The following is a 23819-nucleotide window of genomic DNA, read 5'->3' on the forward strand; positions in this document are numbered from 1 at the left end:
GGAACAACCTGGAAGGGTTGGGCCTAGTAGATTGCCTAAAATTAATGAGATTAAAGTAAACATGTGTTGCATGGGAAAATGATTAAAAACCCCGTAAGAAGGCCTGTGAAGGGGTAGGGAGGGCTTACCCGCTGCAATGCGCGAAGCGAATCCCTTTAATGGAAATCCAGTGGTGTACCACATATGGCTGTCCTCCGTTAGTAAGGTGTCACACAGTGGGACTGGTGGGGGCTGTAAATATGAAGAACCGGCTGTCAATTAATGGAGCCAATCTTATAATTAGTAAAATGTACGCATGAGATTAAAGGAGGGTTACCTCAGTTGCGAGAGGCCACCCACTTGCGTTCCAAAACTTGTTTCTTTTGTTCTTATTTCATCACGTTTGGAGTCAATCCCGGGCTAAGGACGGGGATATATAAAAAGGGGGAGTGTGGTTAGAAGGCGAGTGTGCCCAGGTACTCTTAACAAGAAGCAGATGATCTTCCACACAAGCTAAAATTACCTTAGCCGTTAAGATCCGGCAACCATCCGTAACGCGTTGTGTTCGTCTACTAATCACCGCGCACCGCGAGGACGTCTATTTAAAAGAGGCGTTGACGTAAGGGCTACGGTACCGGGGCGTGAAAAAGGGGAAAGAGTTAAAAGACTCGAACCGGACTGCCGGTTGCGAGTCCTCCTATCATGCGTTCATAAGGAGTCAAGGTCTTTCTTAAGATTGCTGACAACTTAAATTCAAGTTAGTAATTGTATCTGCATTAACCCCTTCGATGCTTGTGACGGAGCGGTTCCGTCATGCGCGACGGTCGCGCTGTGCGCATGACGGAACCGCTCCGTCACGGCCCCGCCCGCGCACGGAACCTTCAGCACGGCGCGGAAATCCGCGCCGCGCTGAAGGGGTTAAGCCTCCGATATATATACTTCAAAACCGAGAGGTGTCCCTTATACTTCTGTAGATAGTATGGCAGGCATTAATTAAGACAGTCAAACCTAATTACAATTTTACATATATTAACAAAAAAACACAAGAAATTCATAATGAAACATATTAGCCATTAGGTAAACATCATCTAAGTACGTAGAACAGTGTTGTACAGGAATAATGGTTATAGTTGCATTTTTAATAAAGACAGTCAAACCTAATTACAATTTTACATATATTAACAAAAAAACACAAGAAATTCATAATGAAACATATTAGCCATTAGGTAAACATCATCTAAGTACGTAGAACAGTGTTGTACAGGAATAATGGTTAAACAATGTGTACAACCCCGTCCTTAGCCCGGGATTGACTCCAAACGTGATGAAATAAGAACAAAAGAAACAAGTTTTGGAACGCAAGTGGGTGGCCTCTCGCAACTGAGGTAACCCTCCTTTAATCTCATGCGTACATTTTACTAATTATAAGATTGGCTCCATTAATTTACAGCCGGTTCTTCATATTTACAGCCCCCACCAGTCCCACTGTATGACACCTTACTAACGGAGGACAGCCATATGTGGTACACCACTGGATTTCCATTAAAGGGATTCGCTTCGCGCATTGCAGCGGGTAAGCCCTCCCTACCCCTTTACAGGCCTTCTTACGGGGTTTTTAATCATTTTCCCATGCAACACATGTTTACTTTAATCTCATTAATTTTAGGCAATCTACTAGGCCCAACCCTTCCAGGTTGTTCCCCAGTCCTGAGGAAGATCCGCAAGGCCAAGGTTCAAACCACCACTAGGCCACCAAGACGGATCGAAACGTCGACGCCCCATACATACATACCTGGGATACGCCTATCTGCCCACGTGCTCTATTAGAATTGGCTTCTAATGAATGTATAATCGCTTGATTTATTTATAAACCGACACACGTGACCAGGTTTTTGCACTTTGATGGTGAATGATAACCAGTCCATTGCTTAACTTATTTAAATTTCTCTTATGTCACAACCTCTGAAATAATTCCCTCTTTCCCTTTTTCACTCTCTTTACTCAAGCACCCTTACTATTTGCACGTTCCCCTTGGAACAACCTTGACACAATTGTTAATGGAAATTTTATAAAATCTTTGATAAAAAGAATAAAAAGCTTTATTTACTGTGGATATTGTTTTGTTGCATGGTTGACCTTATGAGCAATACTGTATTGGATACTAAGAGCTAACAAAATAGATTATATGTAGCTTAGAATATGTGAATGATATCACTAAGTTAGGAACTACTACCTTTTTTGATTTATGGTCCAGGACCATTGTTTTTCGTATTTCATATTCCAACAGGCAGCCTCCCAGGGGTACTCAAAACAGCATGGCGTGTTTGGATGGGGGGCTTGACAGGGCCAAACCTTGATGTCCCATATGCACGTGACATCGCATTATCCATGTGTGAGGTATCAGTTCACTGTGGGACCAGGGGCGACTGTCTGTTTGGCAGACAAAGGGTATGACTGATATTGTGGATTGGTCTGAGGATGGCGTGCTCCTTCCCTTTGCTGACCTACCTGAACAATGTGGCCCCTGAACAGGTCAGTTTATCAGATGGTGCACCAATACATGCTTACGGTGTGTAATTGCTATGTGCACTTGTATACACATTGTTGCACATTCTAATAGTATTACTTAGCTATTTACATGCATTTCGTACTGCACCTTTCAATGGTTAATTTGAGTTAGATGCCATGGGGCACATTTATGAGGTTTTGCCGTAGGGAAGCGCAGCAGGCCTTCCTGCTGCGCTTCCCTACGGCAATTTAAAAGGGCAGGGATGCACCGTATCTATAACATGAGGCGCATTCCTGTCCTTTTTCCCTGCGCAGGCGCACAATGGGCTGCCAACGCAGGCACCTCTGCACCATGGTGCTAGGGTGGCTGCGTTGCGGGGATGAATATTGTTGTACAGGATGGGTAACCTTTCTGTACAAAAATAATCACATGAGGTTTTTTCACTTTCTATGTGTGCTGCAGAAGGCAGCACACATAGAAAAAGCACAAACGAGGAGAAATAAAGATATTTCTCCCCGTGTTTTTTTTTTTAGAAACAAATTTTTATTCCGTTTTTGCATAGAAAGGACCATTGAAGTACAGTATGCATGAAACACAATACTTTTACATATGAACTAAGGATATAGCATATATATCCGATGCAACCTTACACGTCGTGCCACATAATTGTCAATGCCGACCAAATAAAACATACAAGAGCTTGATAGTACCTCAGTCAAGCACATAACTATGTATCCAACCATGCCCCTGCGCTACGTTCCCAATATTCAAGATTCTATATCTATGGGGGCACTGCCTCCCGAACAACCCTCCAACTCCCTACCCACCCCAACCCTCCCAATTTACCCAACACTTGCCACGAATTTCAGTCTGAGGGTCACAGATCGTTGACCTCGGGAGGGGAAAGGGAGTGGGCGGACCCAGACTTCAAGTGCGGAGTCGGGGAAGGATAGAGGCCGAATACATCAGCCAGAGTGGGGACTGTGATGGTTCCGGACAGGCATAACAGAGGGGGGGAAGGCTTGTATCATCACCCACCAGGATATGGCCTCAGTCAGACGGGAAATTACAAACCTCAGCCCCACTGGACTGGCTCCAGCTACTACCAGACTCAACCGTTGGCATACACCCCGTTTCACGCTGGGTTACTCCGTGGACTGTGCCCCGCAGCCTCCTCACATTCCTCCACCTCACCCTTAAATAGCTCAGTCAGATGTGCCCATTCTAGAGATATTGGACACTTTCGCAGCCCTCGACTCTCTTCCCGGTGCAACGCTTCTCACTCCGCCACTGACCCCCTCAACACCTCCTCCCCCCAGACCTCCACCCGCGGCAGGGCTCAAGACTTCCACCGCTGGGTTATCAGGCGCTTTGCCAGCATTAATGCCAGATTGGCAAAGCGACGCAACAGTTTTGCCTTCAGGGGGAGCGGCAGCAGTCCCAATAGGCAAGCTTCTGCTGTGTCCCAGGAGGGGCGTTCAGTAATTATATTTAAGACGTGCGTTATCCTATCCCAGTATCAAGATATTTCTCCCCGTTGCGCCTCCCTTCCGCCTCCCCTGGGGAGGCATAAGCTTTTGGCGCTGCCTCAGATTTCCGATTTCTCGAAAATCAGAGGCAGTGTCAAAAGGGCATGGATGTTGCTGGGAACGTCCCCAGCAACACCCATTGGACGCCCCTTTAACGCAGAACACTGCGTTAAAGGGACTGATATTTATGATGCAGCATTAAGCCGAAAAAGTGGCTCAGTGCTGCCTGATTAATATCACGCTGGCTTCTGCGCCACGGAACGTCACAAAAAGTTACGTTCCGATGGCGCTAGGGGCCTCATAAATGAGGCCCCATGTGTGCATATGTTGTCAGTGTGACTTGGTGATCAACAAAGTTTGATGTGTGATATTTCCATGCATTCCTATCTGGTGTCCCTTGGCCCTTTACGTTATGCTGCTATTTGGGTCTGCAGGTTTGTCCAATATGTTGTGTGGTTATAGTGTATATGTGGCAATGCATTTCCACATTGATGCATTGCATCATTTGGACCTAAGGGCATGTCATGTGGATGTAATGTGGCATTGTAGAAGCAGCTGTTGCATAATATATTTGGATATACATTTATTAGTGCTTACCTACAAGAAGTCCGTTGCCATATTGCCCATTTTCAAAACGTTGATTGATTATGCTGTTTCTGAAAATGTAGGAGTCATGCACACTGCCAGGGTATTTCGCCAGGACATTGAGAAATTGTCCCCGATGGTCCACAATGGCCTGGACATTGATTGAGTGTGTGTGTTTTCGGTTGCGGTAAAGGTGTTCCGTAGCTGCAGGTGGTACGAGCTGTACATGCGTGCAGTCCATTGCTCCAAGCACATGGGGGAATCCAGCAATAGCATAGAATCCTTCTTTGATGTCCATCTGCAGCTGCTGTATGTTGGGAAAATGTATATACTGTGGGGAGAGCTGGAGAATGGCATCCAGGACCGTAGGGAGGAAGCCGGAGAAAGATGACTGCGACACCCCAGCCACTTGTGCAGCTGTTGTTTGGAACGATCCAGAGGCCAACATATGCAATACCGCCAGTAGCTTTGTCAGGGGTGGGATGTTGTTACCCCTTTCAGTTGGTGCCTGTAGCTGTGGTGTGATGTGCCGCAACAGATTTACTATGGACGCTTTCCTGATCCGATACAGTTTTATGACTTGTTCGTCCCGGAGTCCAATGAGGGTGGTCCTTGGACGGAAGATGCGCTCCTTTCTCCTGCGCTGCCTTTGTGGTAATGGTGGAGACTGCGGTAGTGGGATTGGTGGTGGTGGTCTTTGTGCAACTCCCAGCTGGAGGATTAGCAGGTCCATTTTGCTTGCTATGCTTCCAAATTGCTATGTGGCAATTTAAATCAAGGGGCAGATTTATGTTGCACTTGCGCCACTTTTGCGCCGCCGTTGCGTCACTTTTGTGACGCAGCAGCGGCGCAAATCCTGCGCCGTGGTGCGGGGTATTTACAACGTGACGCATCTGGGAGATGCGTCACGTTGTAAAGCCCTGCGCCACATGTAGGCGTTCCAGGGCAGGTGGGGGCGTTCCGACGCAGGAACGCCTCCTAAAAGTGGCTGAGTGAAATCTACAAGATTTCACTCAGTCACTTTTAGGCCCATGCTGCGTCAAAACCCTGCGCCTGCTTGAAGCAGGCGTAAGGATTGACGCAGCATTGTACAGATAGGGCCCCCCAGATCATTGCTGGAGCTGCGTCGCGCTTGCGACGCAACTCCAGCAATGCGCCACTTTTCGGCACAGATGCGTCATGCATCTGTGCCGTTTTTGCCCCATGGTGCGCCGCATTATAAATGCGGCGCATCCATGGTGGCACAGCTGTGGCGCATAATAACTGGCGCATCCCTGCTGATATGCAGGGATGCGCCAGTCGTCATAAATCTGCCCCCAAGTTCTGGTGAACTTGCGTCGTTATTTGCGCGTGGGTTTATGGGGCGCAGGTTTTCTGACGCATTCTCGCATTTGCGTGACGCATTACGTAGATGCGCCGACGCGGGGAAATGACATAAATATGCCTGCGTCAGTGATGCGTTGCTTTTTGGTTGGGAACGCCTACCTTGCATATATTAAAAGTGACGCGACGCAGCCGTTTCTGACGCAAATTAATTCCGTCGCATCTTGGATTACGTGACGCATATCCGTAGATGCGTCACAATATAAATTTTGCGTAAAAAAAAAACCGCCGCAGCGTCACATAAGTGACGCAACGGCGGTGTAAAAGTGGCGCAAGCCCAACATAAATCTGCCCCTAAGTGTTTAGCACACTTCTGTCATTGGGCTACATGTGGGCTAAATCTGGGTGATATTTGAGCTGCATTTGGGCTCTTTTGTCTCTGGTGGCCATCTTGGGAGATTTATTTGTCATGAAGTTTCCTAATTTCCTCATTTACTGCAGTCTCCTCAGTAGGAAATGCTTTCAGTTTTTTACTTTGATTCCATCAAGAAGGTATTCAGATATGTCACACATTTGCCATCAATTCTGAATGTTAGCACTCTAGTTGCTCATTCGATCACTGTAGTAAAGCTACTGCTCACCACGGAAGTCTGCTGCTGGTATTAAAAGTGCATGTTTCAGTCTGCATATCAGACTTTTTTAATGAAATAGAAGAGGATTTGAGAAGTCACTCAAAATGTGCCCTAATTTTTCTTTCTTCAGCACTAATCATAATTTCTATAGCAAAATGAACCCCCTCATTTTGTTCCTTTTTAAATTAAATGTTTTAAGTGTTACCAGTTTATTCCACTCAAGATGGCTTCAGGTGTGCCATACTTTTGTCATAAGTAAGACAGTAAGCGCTCTAGTTGTTCTTAAGAACACCCTGGGACATTCTGTCATTGGGCTATACTTGGGCTACATCTGGGTGATATTTGGGCTACATTTGGGTGCCGATTACGATCCGGTAAAAAATTTCCCCGTGCGACTCGTATCCGGTCTTTTTACCGTACGAATCGTACAAGTGCCGTACGAACTGGCAATCATGATTCGCATGGTAAAAAGTCCATACGAACCGCATTGGGAATCATTCCCCACACGTCCTCGGGTCGGAAAATGTGTCCGACACGTCCTCGTACGATTTACCATACAAATGTGAAAGGTGAAGTCCGACCGAGGAATCACGATCCATCCCGTGCGTCCGAGGTTACAACCGGATGGAAAAAACCCCGTCCGCACCGAACTCCCATAGCAACCATGGAGACGTGCCCGCATACGCGCCGACCCCCCCGAGCCCCCGTACGTACGCGCCGACCCCCCCAGCCCCCGTACGTACGCGCCAAACCCCCCTGTATGTACACCCGTGTACGTGTCGAACCCCCCCGTGTACGTTCGAGTCGTACCCCCATGTACGTTCGAGTCGAACCCCCCCGTGTACGTTCGAGTCGAACCCCCCCGTGTACGTTCGAGTCGAACCCCCCCGTGTACGTTCGAGTCGTGGGGGTACGCACCGTACATACACGGGGGGGTACGACTGGAACGTACACGGGGGGGTTCGACTCGAACGTACACGGGGGGGTTCGACTCGAACGTACACGGGGGGTACGCACCGTACATACACGGGGGGGTACGACTCGAACGTACACGGGGGGTTCGACTCGAACGTACACGGGGGGTACGCACCGTACATACACGGGGGGGTACGACTCGAATGTACACGGGGGGTTCGACTCGAACGTACACGGGGGGTTCGACTCGAACGTACACGGGGGGTACGCACCGTACATACACGGGGGGGGTATGACTCGAACGTACACGGGGGGGTTCGACTCGAACGTACACGGGGGGGTTCGACTTGAACGTACACGGGGGTACGCACCGTACATACACGGGGGGGTACGACTCGAACGTACACGGGGGGTTCGACTCGAACGTACACGGGGGGTACGCACCGTACATACACGGGGGGGTACGACTCGAACGTACACGGGGGTTCGACTCGAACGTACACGGGGGGTACGCACCGTACATACACGGGGGGGGTACGACTCGAACGTACACGGGGGGTTCGACTCGAACGTACACGGGGGGTACGCACCGTACATACACGGGGGGGTACGACTCGAACGTACACAGGGGGTTCGACTCGAACGTACACGGGGGGGTTCGACTCGAACGTACACGGGGGGTACGCACCGTGCATACACGGGGGGGTACGACTCGAACGTACACGGGGGGGTTCGACTCGAACGTACACGGGGGGGTTCGACTCGAACGTACACTCGGTCGGTGTTTTTTACGATTCGTACGGAAATGGTGTTTCCGTGCGAATCGTAATTCCATGTTTGTAAAGTTTTACGACCGGGTACGAGTCGGACGGGGAAAACGCTCCGACCGACGGTTCGTACCCAGTTTTTACCGGATCGTAATCGGCACCTTGGTCTCTTTTGTCTCTGGTGGCCATCTTGGGAGATTTATTTGTTATGAAGTTTCCTAATTTCCTCATTTACTGCAGTCTCTTCAGTAGGAAATACTTTCAGTTTTTTACTTTGGTTCCATCAAGAAGGCATTCAGATGTGTTACACATTTGCCATAAATTCTGAATGTTAGCACTCTAGTTGCTCATTAGATCACTGTAGTAAAGCTACTGCTCACCAGGGAAGTCTGCTGCTGGTATTCAAAGTGCATGTTTCAGTCTGCATGTCAGAATTTTTTTATGAAATAGAAGAGGATTTGAGAAGTCAAAATGTGCCCTAATTTTTCTTTCTGTAGCACTAATGATAATTTCTATGGCAAAATGAACCCCCTCATTGTGTTCCTTTGTAAATTAAATGTTTTAAGTGTTACCACTTTATTCCAAACAAGATGGCTTCAAGTGTGCCATACTTTTGTCATAAGTAAGACTGTTAGCACTCTAGTTGTTCGTTAGTGGGACATTCTGTCATTGGGCTATACTTGGGCTACATCTGGGTGATATTTGGGCTACATTTGGGCTCTTTTGTCTCTGGTGGCCATCTTGGGAGATTTATTTGTTATGAAGTTTCCTAATTTCCTCATTTACTGCAGTCTCCTCAGTAGGAAATACTTTCAGTTTTTTACTTTGGTTCCATCAAGAAGACATTCAGATGTGTCACACATGTGCCATAAATTCTGAATGTTAGCACTCTAGTTGCTCATTAGATCACTGTAGTAAAGCTACTGCTCACCAGGGAAGTCTGCTGCTGGTATTCAAAGTGCATGTTTCAGTCTGCACGTCAGAATTGTTTTATGAAATAGAAGAGGATTTGAGAAGTCAAAATGTGCCATAATTTTTCTTTCTGCAGCACTAATCATAATTTCTATGGCAAAATGAACCCCCTCATTTTGTTCCTTTGTTAATTAAATGTTTTAAGTGTTGCCACTTTATTCCAATCAAGATGGCTTCAGGTGTGCAATACGTTTGTCATATGTAGGACTGTTAGCGCTCTAGTTGTTCTTTAGAATACTCTGGGAAGCTGCAGTAGAACACAAAGGAATCAACTGACAGTCTCTGCCCTTGTTGGATGTACATGTTTTACTGAGAATGTCAGACTTCATTCTCATATGACTGAGAAGGATAATGTGAATTTACAGAAAATATGCTCTCAGTTTAGCTTATAGATCACCTTCCAAACCTCTGTAGGAAAAGCATAAGAAAATAGTTTTCTCTCAAACATGATTCATGATATCACAGCAGAAGGCTTTTTCACAAGGTAAAATCACCTTAGAACACACCACAAATCCTAAAATGAGTATGGTACCATCAACAAATGATTTATAATGTAACTAAAGTCTTAAAACCTTCTATTAACTGCAATGCTTTTTAATGAGGTGCTATCATGTATATTGGTCCAAAGATGGCTGCCAACACTTCTTGGATGAAGTACTGACAGCCAATCAGATCTCACGATGAGATGTGTGTTTAGGCTCCGCCCAGATATATCTATCTTTTTAACTCTAAGTTTCTCAGGAACTACTGAACGGATTTACACCATTTAAGCAAAAGGCAAGAGTCTGAACTGAAGACTACCTCTTTGCCAAATTTGGTGTAATTCCATTCAGAAGTTCGGGCTGTAGCTGCTTCAACAGGTCCTAGGGGAAAATGCATGGGGAAAATGCGTTTTGGGACCCCCCTTTTTTGTTGGCCCCCGCTAGACGAATCACCGTGAAATTTTCAGGATAGGAGCGGACCGGAGCTGGCCAAAGGTTTGGAAAATTTCGCGAAGATTCGTCAATCGGCGCCAACGTTATTCCAAATGTTGCAGATTTCCTGGCGACTGCCAGTAGGTCATATATATATATGTGATCAAGGTAGTTAGTTCAGATAATGCACTGCTGATGACGTCACATATTACGTCACTCATGACATTGTCAGTGACATCACTCATGACATCACTCATGACATCATCCTTGTGATAGAGTGGCGGTCGCGCGAGTTATAGTTATCTGAACTAACTATAACGGGGGAATTTCATTGGTTTTTTACGAGTGAAATATCCACCTAACTATAACATGTGTGAAACCTATGGTTTTTTAAGTGAATTTGCAAGGTTTTTTAATTGCTAATTCCTAACTATAACGTGGATGAAACCTATGGTTTTTTCAGTGAATTTGTACGTTTTTTTAAATGCTAAGTTATGTATGTATTATTCTTTTTTTATATATTTATTTTACAATAAACTACGTATTAAATATATATTTTTTTTGGTTTTTCACCGTGCGCGCACGGTGCGCGCACCCCACGATTTTTTTTTTTTTTTTTAATTTTTTAAAAATTCTGCCTTCGGGGTCCTTCAGGGACCCCCTGACAAAGGCTAGGGGGTCAGGAACTCTCTTCCCTGCCCCCTTTTCATGTTCGCCACCTTCCTTTTTCACTCTCGCACTTAAAACAAACAAAATGGCGGCCGACACTTCCTGATTTCGACCGATTCGAACGTTGACTGACATGTAACCACCAATCAGAATTACGCTCGCGCACGTTAGGGTGCTCGCACGTTAGGGTGCTCACACGGTGCGTGCACAGTGCCGCACGGTACGCGCTTATAGATATTTATATGCTTTTAAATGCTATTTTCTCAGGAACTACTGAACAGATTGACACCACACCTGCAAAAGGAACTTCCCTGACCTGAGGACTACCTCTCTGCCAAATTTCAAGTAATTCTGTTCAGCCGTTCGGGCTGTACCTTCGACTAAAGGTCCTATGGGAAAATGCATGGGGAAAACGTGTTTTGGGACCCCCTTTTTTCTTGGCCCCACTTGACGAATCGCCCCGAGACTTTCAGGGTAGGAGCTGAGTGGAGCGCCCCATTAGTTTTGAAAATTTCACAAGGATTCGTCAACCGGCGCCAAAGTTATTCAAAATAGAATTTTCAGATTTCCTATGGAAACACGGTCCTAACTATAACTATCTACTGGCGACCGCCAGTAGATAATATATATATATATATATATATATATATATATATATATATTAACGCTCTAAATTCCTTATTTCGTAAAGAATAAAAGCACTCACGGGTGCCGTGTCAACGGGTCTTTATTCCCAGAACAGACGCGTTTCGGCGATCTGCCTTCCTCGGTGTTCACGGCACACCGTAACCGCCATATTTTTAAACATCACAGTGTGTCAAACAATTAGACATAGACAGAGGACAGCGTGAAATGTTTACGGGGTTAATCGCGCCATCTTGTAATGTAGCCGCATCCTATGTATAGAATATACATATAAAATGCAAGGTACAGAATGTTCAAAGTTATCAATTCATTCAATCTTCTTTGACACATAAAACGTTGATCACTTTAAATAAAATGATCGCCGTATATTTTAGGACCCAAGTCCAGAGTACCTTGATGTGTGTTTTGCTTGCAATATGCATGGCAACAACTCCACCCATCTCAACAATAATGCCGTGTATCGGCACCACTCTTAATCATGCCGTGTATCGGCTTTCACTAGTTGTCACAAAATCGTCTAGTCTACACACATATGTAAAGGGGGTGATTGAAATAGCTCAACAAAGCGATCATTGCACTCTAAAGACATAAACCAATTCACAAATTCACAAATCCTCTTACTTATATTACTAGACTGTCTTGCTAAGTTCCCAAATGTACTGATAATTCTTCATTGCTGTTCAAACCGAACGGAAACTTAGATTGTAGATCTATAATGTAACGTGATTCTAACCTTCGTAGTTTCTTCAGGCGGTCACCTCCTCTAATGTTTTCTGGGACATAATCTAAGCCAAAAAACTGCAAAACATTTTTACTGTTAGGATGTTTTTCATCATAATGCCTCGCTACAGGATATGAAGCATCACCTTTCACTATTGCCCTCCTGTGTTCAAGTATTCGAATTTTTAAAGAATGAATTGTACTGCCTCTGTATAATAGGCCGCACGGGCAGACAAGGCAATAAACTGCATAGGGGGTACTACAAGTTAAAAACTTTTTGATGGGTCTGTTTAGATTTGCATTGGGTACTGAGTAAGTTAAGACTCTCTGGCTATTAGAACAAGCCTTACACTTACCACAAGGAAAGAAACCTTGCATGTGTTTCAAAGTGCCCTGCAGTGATGGTTGTTTTGCTAGATGGCTACTAACTAGCCTATCCTTTAATGACCTGGCCTTTTTGAAGGTTATCATGGGATAGTTAGGAATGTCCTCCCCTATGATTGCATCGCTTTTTAAGATATGCCAATTTTTCTTGAACATTTGTTTCAGAAGATTGGCCTCTGCAGAATATGTGGTGATCATTCTGAACTTTCCTTCATGCGAGTCGTCGGACTCTTTTCTTACTTTCGTCTTGTTCTCGAGCAAGTGTTGTCTAGGGATCCCCCTGACCATCTTTAATGTGTTGTCTAATAGTGCCTGTCCATAACCCCTTACGCGGAATCTAGATACACATTCCCTGGCTGCTAGCTCAAAATCACAAGCTCTGGAGCTGTTACGTTTTAATGTCAAGAGCTCCCCATATGGGATGCTTTGGATTAGTTTGGGAGGGTGATTGCTGGTCGCAAAAAGAATCGAATTGCCCGCTGTGCTCTTGCGGTAAAGAGCAGTTTCTAACTTTCCTTCTGAAACAAACACCTTCAAATCCAGATAGTCCACTGCCACTGGACTTACTGTACCCGAAAAGTGCAAATTAAGGTTGTTGTCATTCAGATTCCCTATATAACCTTTAGCTGACTCAGTTGTTCCCTTCCAGACAATGAACAGGTCATCGATATATCGATACCATACTTTCACCTGGCCTTTCATGTCCCCTCTCTCGTAGGTTTTGGGCACCTGTTGCTCCCACCAGCCCACAAACAAGTTGGCGTAACTGGGGGCGAAACAGGTGCCCATCGCCATCCCTGAAATCTGTTTCAAATATTGATCTCCAAAGACAAAAATATTGTTAGAGAGGCAAAAGCTTGTGAACTCCATTAGCATAGAATTGTGTTCCGCAAATCTTAGTTGTCATTTGTTAAGAAAAAATTGGACAGCTTTCATACCGTCTTCATGCTTTATACATGTGTATAAACTGGTGTTATCCAATACCATCAGTATATACCTGGAGTCCCAAATTAGACTATTCAGTTTACTCAAAAAGTCTTTCGTGTCTTTCACGTATGATTCCAATTGTAACACAAATGGGAACAGAAAATGGTGAATAAACATGGACATATGTTCTGTTAAACTGCCCTGGGAGGATACTATAGGTCTGCCCGGTGGCCTCTCTTTATCCTTATGGATTTTCGGAATGTGATAGAATGTTGCCACCACAGGAGTAGTATTCCTTAAAAATAAATGTTCCTCCGTACCCAGCATCGATCTGTTGTACCATTTTCTGATCAAAGTCTCGTAACTGTATACACTTGCTTGGTAGATCTCTCGAGAAGATTTTTCGTAGTAATTGCTATCCGACAACTGCCTCAGGGCTTCACCACAGTATTGTTCCCTGGTTTGTAGCACTACGTTACCACCTTTATCAGAAGGCTTAATTATGATCGATGTGTCTTGTAATAGACCGTCTAGAGCTTGCTTCTCCTCTTTGGTCAGATTCTCACAGGTATTGTGTCTCTGATTACTACATCTGAATTTCAATAAATCCTTGACCATCGTATCTGAAAATACGTCTATGGCATCAAAACACCGAGGAAGGCAGATCGCCGAAACGCGTCTGTTCTGGGAATAAAGTCCCGTTGACACGCAACCCGTGAGTACTTTTATTCTTTACGAAATAAGGAATTTGGAGCGTTAATATTGTGCGGTAGGCACCGCCGCACTCACAGCACCCGACCGCGAGTGACTCGGATTTGGTGCAACGGGAGCAGTATATATATATATATATATATATATATATATATATATATATATATATATATATTTCTCTCTTTGGACAAAACTCCTCCGGAATTTTTTCTTCAAAAGTGCTTTATTTTCTTGTACACCATAGGTGCGAGTGTGTATATATATATATATATATATATATATATATATATATATATATATATATATATATATAACCCAGCATGTGACCTTTCTTTCTCCCACAGTCATGAAACGAGGTGCACACTGCCAAAGTAAGTTTGAAAATGTAATAGTCACACGTATGCTAATGGACAGACACGTTTCGGCTGCAGTCCCCCCAAAAAAAAAAATATATATATATATATATATATATATATATTTGTTCCAAAACTCCTCGTACTTCCTTTCGGCGAACAGAGAGAGACGGACCCAGACAGGTAAGGCAATTGATGTAGTTTATTAACTCCCTCTGCGACGCGTTTCGAGCACCCTGTGCCCTTGATCACACGAGAAAGCAAATGTCTGCCAACATTTTCAAATGCTAAGTGTCCACCCATTGGTCAATCACAATTTCATAGACATAGAAGAAATTCTCTTGAAAACAACCGGTATTCTTGTTTGTTGTGGACCTTGTAAATATACATTGTTTTTGTTATTTGGCCATGTGGAGATACATGAAATATATATCGTTTTTAATCTGCATAATGCTTTGAACATAAATAGAGACATATGAAAACTAAAAATACCTATATGAATATATATATATGTTTCTTCAGAATGAACAGCTAAAACATTCATGATAATAAAATGCATATCAATAAATATACATGACCTTAAAATAATTGTGCAAAAATTCGCTTTTTGTGCAAAATATGCCAAAAAAAGGAATGATTAATCACTTTTATCTTATAAACAGTGTCGTTTGCTTTAGTAATGGCATAGATAATCTATCTGCATAAATATATATTATATATATAGTTCACAGCACAAATGCTTTTACCAAGCATGCCTTTTCAAAGAAAAACTAAGTATTTTGTAGTTAGGTATAAATCCATTATATATATATTACCTGCTAGTGGTTGCCAGTGGGTAGTTATAGTTAGGATGTAGTTTTCATAGGAAGAGCGCATTTTCATTTGCCAATAACTAGTATTATGCTCACTCCAGCTGCTGTCTTCAAAGTTTTGAAGTGATCCGTCAAGCGGGGGACGACAAAAAGTGGAGTCCCAAAATCCATTTTCCCTATGTTATTTCTTATAGAGATTATAGACATGACTACAGACCAAACTGCTAAACGGAATGACACCAAATTTGGTAGAAAGGTCGCTGTTGGTCTAAAAAGCAAGCTTTTTGTGATTTGGCATAAATCTGTTCAGTCGTTTTTGAGATATTAACAGAAAAAACTATTTGTATATATAGGGATGTAGAGGATCCATGAAGCTCACACGGAGGTTTGTGCACCCAAGTGCCACAAGATGCACTGGGATTGGCTAATCTCAACCTGTCTAGAGAGTTGTGCTGGCCATTTTGTTAACTAGTATCTTGCCCCAGGGGATAAAAATGAAGTTCAGAACTCATAAAATGGGTCAGGCTGTATTGTAGAGGCTTGTGAAACACACCTTATGAGTTAGAAGATGCCATAAACAGTTTTTTGTCTGCATGAGTAGTTGCGACCCACATTGCGGTGCTCACTGTGGCTCTCTTGTGTGAGGTCAAGGCGGAGTCAAGAACCTCGCTAAAATAACTAAAAAATACATTAAAACAGTGACTCATACAGCAATGCATGCACTCACAGAGTTATACATGCACTCACACATTCACTCACAGACCTACTCACAGATGCATGTACCCACACAAAGACCCACTCAGACACTCATGTACCCACTTACAGATCCACTTAGACACTCATGCATCCATTCACAGACCCACTCAGAGCCTCAGGCACCCACTCACGGACCCACTCAGACACTCACACACCCACTCAGAGACTACTCAGACACTCATGCACCCACTCGCAGACCCACTCAGACACTCAGACACCAACTTACAGACCCACTCAGAGACTCATGCACTCACTTACAGACCCACTTAGAGACTCACACATCCAGTCACAGACACAATCAGAGATTCAAGCACCCACTGACAGACTCACTCAGATACTCACACATCAATTCATAAACCCATTGAGATACTCATGCACCCACTCACAGACTCACTCAGAGACTCTTGCACACTCTAACTGACCCACTCAGATACTCACAGACCCACTCAGACCATCATGCACCCACTCACAGACCCACTCACGGACTCACTCTGACACTTACACACCCATTTACAGACCTACCCAGAGACTCACTCATCCACTCACAGACCTATTCAGAAATACAGGCACCCACTGACAGACTCACTCAGATACTCAAGTACCTACTCACAAACCCACTGAGACACTCATGCACCCACTCACTGATCCACTCAGACACTCACACACCCACTCACAGACCCCCTCAGACTTGCACACTCTGACTGACCCACTCAGACACTCATCCACCCACTCACAAACCCACTCAGATGCTCACGCTCCCATTCACAGACCCGCTCAGAGACTGATACACCTACTCAGTGATCCACATGACACTCACACACCTATTCTCAGACCCACTTAGAAACTCATGAACCCACTCACAGACCCACTAAGATACTTATGCACCCACTTGAAGAGCAACTCATAAGCTTGCACACCTACTTGCACACCTACTCAGAGACCCATGCACCCACTCACAGACCCATGCTGATACTTACACACCTACTCACAGACCCACTCAGACACTCATGTACCCACTCACAACACTAATTAGACACTCATGTACCCCCTCATAGACTCACTCAGAGAGTCATGCACCCAGTCACAGACCCACTCAGAGAATAAGGCACCCAATGACAGGCTCACTCAGATACTCGTACACCCACTCACAAACCCACTGAGACACTCACATACCCACTCACAGATCCTTTCAGACACTCATGCACCAACTTACAGGCCCACTCAGAGACTCATGCACACTCTCATGACCCACTCAAATACTCATCCATCCACTCACAGATCCACTCAAATGCTCATGTTCCCATTCAAAGATACACTCAGCTACTCACACACCCACTCACAGACCCACTCAGAGCCTCACTCACCCATTTTCAGACCCACTCAGACACTCATGCACCCAATCACAGAACCACTCAGCTACTCACACACCCACATACAGACCCACTCAGAGCCTCACTCACCCATTTGCAGATCCACTCAGAGACCCACTCAGACACTCATGCACCCACTTACAGACCTACTCAAAGGCTCATGTACCTGCTCACATACCCACTCACAGACCCACTCAGACACTCATGCACCCACTCACACACCTACTCAGATACTCATGAACCCACTTGAAGAGCCACTCAGAAACTTATACACCTACTTGCCGACACACTCAGAGACTCATGCACCCATTCACAGACCCATGCAGATACTCACACACCCACTAAGAGACCCACTCAGACACTGATGCACCCATTCACAAAGCCACTCAGACACTCATGCACCTCCTCACAGATCCACTCACTCATTTTTGTACCCACTCACAGACCGACTCAGAGACTGATACACCATCTCACAGATCCACTCAGCCACTTATGCACCCACTCACAGACCCACTCAGAGACTGACACACCTACTCACAGATCCGCTAATGCAGGCATTCACAGACCCAAACCATAACAAAATATTAAAAACTGTGTAATTCATGTATACAAAGAACAAAATTTAAAAGACACAGGTTGATACAGAAGGAGTGCATAATCTTACTTTAAAATGGATTATGGTCAAAATGTCTAAGTATTGAATTATTGCCTATGAAGTTCAGGTCCTTGGATAGCAAAGCAATCGTGGCGTCACTTAAAAAATCTAAAAAGGAGCAACTAGACATATAATTTCTGAGAGGCATACGTAAAAAGTGGTAAATAGACATAATATCGAAAAAAAAATATCGAGTGGACAGAATATCGAGTTTTAAATATAGAATGGACAGAATATCGAATTACCAAAATATAGTGGTGAAGAATATCGAAAAACAGGTAAGAAATATCGATTGCAATAATATAGAAGTAAATAATATCGACAGTCATAATATAGTTGTTAAAAATATCGAATTTTTTATAGTGTTTTAAGTGTTAGTATATGTGTTAAAAGTATGTATTAATATTGTAATGTATGTTAGAATATTTTTAAAGTAATGAATTTTATGTTATTTTATTTTTGTGTAATTTAATTCCGTAGCGGGTTGTGGGTTTATAGGGGAGTAGGGTGGGAAGTAATTTAATTATAATACATTAAATAATAATTTATTGGAATTATTAATAATTTTTAATTTAATTTTGCGTTTTACTTCTGTAGCGGGTTGTGGGTTTATAGGGGAATAGGGTGGGAAGTAATTTAATTGTTATTAGTTAATTATTAATTGGTATTGAAAATTAATTGGTTGTTGATTAATTATTAATTGGTAAATAATTAGTATTAATTGGTAATTAATTTGTATTAATTGTTTAATTGATAATTATGTTAATTGTATTTATTTAATAATTGTAGTGGGTAGTGTGTTGATAGGGGAATATGGTGGGAAGTAATATAATTGTTATTAGTTAATTATTAATTGGTATTGAAAATTAATTGGTTGTTGATTAATTATTAATTGGTAAATAATTAGTATTAATTGGTAATTAATTTGTATTAATTGTTTAATTGATAATTATGTTAATTGTATTTATTTAATAATTGTAGTGGGTAGTGTGTTTATAGGGGAATTTGGTGGGAAGTAATATAATTGTAAATAATTAATTATTTAATTGATGTGTGTATATTGTTAATTAATATATCAATAATTTAATTTAGCGTTTTACTTCTGTAGCGGGTTGTGGGTTTATAGGGGAATAGGGTGGGAAGTAATTTAATTGTTATTAGTTAATTATTAATTGGTATTGCAAATTAATTGGTGGTTGATTAATTATTAATTGGTAAATAATTTGTATTAATTGGTAATTAATTTGTATTAATTGTTTAATTGATAATTATATTAATTGTATTTATTTAATATTTGTAGTGGGTAGTGTGTTTATAGGGGAATATGGTGGGAAGTAATATAATTGTAAACAATTAATTATTTAAATAATTTGTGTATATCGTTAATCAATATATTATTAATTAATGATTAATTGGTATTAGCATTTATTAATGTTTGTTATTGAAAAACAATTGGTTGTTAATTAATTATTAATGGGTAATTAATTAAACAAAAATATATTGGTATTTATAAATAATCAATTATTAAATCTTGTGTGATTGGTAATTAATTGTAATACTTGTTTTGGTATTAATAATTAATTAATTGTTAAGAAAATATTAATTTATTATTTTCCCTACTTCTGCACTTACTTGAGTGGGAATAGTAATTTTTACCCTACTGCTTTGCAACGCTTTCCCTACTGTTGCACTCTCTGGAGTGGGAATAGTAATTTGTATCCCTACGCTATCCAATGCTTTCCCTACTGTTGCACTCTCTGGAGTGGGAATAGTAATTTTTACCCCTACGCTATCCAACGCTTTCCCTACTGTTGCACTCGCTGGAGTGGGAATAGTAAATTTTACCCTCCCGCTATCCAACGCTTTCCCTACTGTTGCACTCTCTGGAGTGGGAATAGTAATTTTTATCCCTACGCTATCCAACGCTTTCCCTACTGTTGCACTCTCTGGAGTGGGAATAGTAATTTTTACCCCTACGCTATCCAATGCTTTCCCTACTGTTGCACTCACTGGAGTGGGAATAGTAATTTTTACCCCTACGCTATCCAACGCTTTCCCTACTGTTGCACTCGCTGGAGTGGGAATAGTAAATTTTACCCTACCGCTATCCAACGCTTTCCCTACTGTTGCACTCTCTGGAGTGGGAATAGTAATTTTTATCCCTCCGCTATCCAATGCTTTCCCTACTGTTGCACTCTCTGGAGTGGGAATAGTAATTTTTACCCTCCTGCTATCCAACGCTTTCCCTACTGTTGCACTCTCTGGAGTGGGAATAGTAATTTTTATCCCTACGCTATCCAACGCTTTCTCTACTGTTGCACTCTCTGGAGTGGGAATAGTAATTTTTACCCCTACGCTATCCAATGCTTTCCCTACCGTTGCACTCACTGGAGTGGGAATAGTAATTTTTACCCCTACGCTATCCAACGCTTTCCCTACTGTTGCACTCACTGGAGTGGGAATAGTAAATTTTACCCTCCCGCTATCCAACGCTTTCCCTACTGTTGCACTCTCTGGAGTGGGAATAGTAATTTTTATCCCTACGCTATCCAATGCTTTCCCTACTGTTGCACTCTCTGGAGTGGGAATAGTAATTTTTACCCCTACGCTATCCAACGCTTTCCCTACTGTTGCACTTACTGGAGTGGGAATAGTAAATTTTATCCTCCCGCTATCCAATGCTTTCCCTACGTTTACACTCTCTGGAGTGGGAATAGTAATTTTTACCCCTACGCTATCCAACGCTTTCCCTACTGTTGCACTCTTTGGAGTGGGAATAGTAATTTTTACTCTCCCGCTATCCAACGCTTTCTCTACTGTTGCATTCTCTGGAGTGGGAATAGTAATTTTTACCCTCCCGCTATCCAACGCTTTCCCTACTATTGCACTTACTGGAGTGGTAATAGTAAATTTTACCCGCCCGCTATCCTACGCAGAAAATATTGAATATTTTTAATAAATATTACATTAATATATATGTATTAATTTTTTTTTTTACTTACATTAATCATTTAATAATTTTATTGTTATTTAAGTATTTTTAAGTATGTGTCAGTTAATTATATGTATTATTTCATTAATTTTACATTACTTTTAAAACATTTAAAAAATTCGATATTTTGACTAACTATATTATTTACAACGATATTTTGGATTCTATATTTTTGTATTTTCCTGTTTGGAGATAGGGAGTCGATATTTTGGTATTCTATATTTTGGCATCGATATTTTTGTAAGTCTATATTTTTGTAGTCGATATTATGTCAGTGATCCGTAAAAAGTATGGTCAATTAATTGTAGGCAGGAAACAATGTTCAGATAGACCACGCTGGATGAGCCAGGGTTCATTAGGTGATCTTAAGGCGAAAAGGCGGCGCAGCCAGCCAGTGGGAGATTTCAGCCCTGTCTTTCCCCAGCAGTGTAGCTGCTCGGCTAACAAATTTAGTGAACCGGATGTTCAACTTTGTGTTTTCTGAGTTCATGGCTGTTATTATGGCCTGTCGACTAGTGCGAGTTCCAAGTTTATTCCACTCATCCCGCAGTAGAATCCTTCTGTCATTGAGCAATGCGGGGCATGTGCAGGCTATATGCTTCATGGCTTCAGAGTGGTAGCTGCACTCCCTGCATTCGGTACTGACACAAGGGCGCCGCTATTCTGGCAGATGCTTTAAAAAAGGCCATTCGCCCAACCTTAGGGCCATAAACTTTAACTTCCAGAAAAATGAGAACGTGCTTGATGAATAAGATGACTCGACCCCCGGTTTGAGGTCAGAAATGACTGCCCAGGCGTGTTTCCTACTGGATAGTTTGCCCTGTAGGAATGAAAAGACCACTGCCGGACACTTCGCTTGATTATGATCTTTATTGACTGTGGAGATGGGTTTGTTCCCCAGTATTTTGTGACTCCGAGTAACTGTAGGGAGTGTTCAGGTGGCGCCGATGTTTTTGACTAAATTTGCTGGTCGATATTTCGTTCCAAAGTTTGGCCTCCAGACTACTTTCCCGCAAGTTGCACAGTCTATTGCAGAGCTTGATAAACGCGCCTGCCTTGATGCCGTGATGATCTAATAAGCCGTGTTCTAGCCTAACTTGTGCTGTTGATGAGGAACTTGGCAAACGCCATGCTCATTTAAAGATTCTGGTGGTTAATTTATTTAATAAGATGCTTATTGCGCCCATCATGATCTCATGCCCATATGATGGGGAGTTAGTGATCTTAGCCTTCATCACCTTAAGCAGACCGAGTAGCTGTTTTGAAAGTTTTGAAAGTTTTGTCGAGGCAACCTTAAGTAACAACGCTTTAGCCTTTACAGCATCTTTTTGCTTTATGAAAGAGCCTCTGGTGTCCAGAAAAAAATTCCTAAATATTTATAGTGGGGCACTGCTTCAATGCTTTTACTGTTAAAAAGCCACCCGCCTTTCTGCTGCTTCCATTTGCCAAAATAAATTGTTTTTGTTTTTGACAGGTTCATTTCAAGGGAGTTGTTTATTGTATAGGGGAGAAGTTCATCGAATAGCCTCTGCAGGCCTACCTTTGTGTGGCTAAGTAACACAAGGTCGTCGGCATAACAGGTTGCTGATACGGATTCCATCTAGTTGAGGCGGATGGGAGTTAACCTTGTCAAGTATGGGGGATAGATCCGAGATGAACAGGTTAAAAAGGAGAAGACCAACACGCAGCCTTGTTTAACACCGCTTGCTGTTTGAATCTTTTTTGAGACATGAAAGCCTTCACCCAACTTTATTCTAAGGCAGGTTCGTGAGTGGAGTTGGATTATGGCTTTTATGAGAGCAGGGGTATACCCCAGCTGTCTAATTTTTGCCATAGAAGGCCCCGTGGCACCCGGTCAAAAGCCGCCTTGAAGTCGACAAAGCAGCAGTGAAGATGAGATGGTTACGTTGGACTGCTGCTTTCTCCAACAAACCGGTTAGTGCTAGTAGATTGCTTGTTGTGCCTGAATTGGTCACAAAGCCAGTCTGGTTGAAGGGGAGGCACTTTGTTGTTTCTGCCCAGGCTAACAGCTCTTCCAGTAAAATGCTGGCATAGTATTTGGATTCGACGTCGAGGAGAGCTATCATTCTATAGTTTTTCGGGTCATTTCTCTTGCCACTTTTATAGATGAGGTGGAGGATGGCGCCTTTCCAGGAATCCGGGATGTTGTGGTTGAGCCTGCAATATAAAAACAGGGGTGCCAAGTGGCCTGACCACGAGGTTACTTCCAATTTGAACAGGGCCTGGGGAGACCGTTGGGACCAGGAGCTCCATCTGACCCGGCTTTCCTGATTATACGCACAATAGTATTTCTTGACACTTCTGGTGTGGTCAACATCTTCATTGTTGAGTCTTTTTGCGCCTCCTTTCCATCATGTATTGATATATCCAACACAGCTTTGACTAAAGGGATGGGCCCGGTGTTACCTATGCATCTGGCTCCAGTGAATGCTGACTCTAATTTAGATGATGGTTGTGCGCTTGGAAGGTCAATCCTTCTTAGGTGTTCGCTAAAGTGATTGGATAAAAACTGGTTCCATTCTTCCGCACTTATATTTGTGCTGCCATGTACTCTGCTTCCTAATGGGCCTCTGTTCACAAGGGACCAGAATAACTTTGTGTTGGACTTCTTGCTAGCATGAACTAACTTCAGCCAGAACTGATCGGATGCTGTTTGTTTGTTCCTGTGTATAGATTACT

Source organism: Triturus cristatus, chromosome 2_1 (genome assembly GCF_964204655.1).
Source record: "Triturus cristatus chromosome 2_1, aTriCri1.1, whole genome shotgun sequence".
Lineage (NCBI taxonomy): Eukaryota > Metazoa > Chordata > Amphibia > Caudata > Salamandridae > Triturus > Triturus cristatus.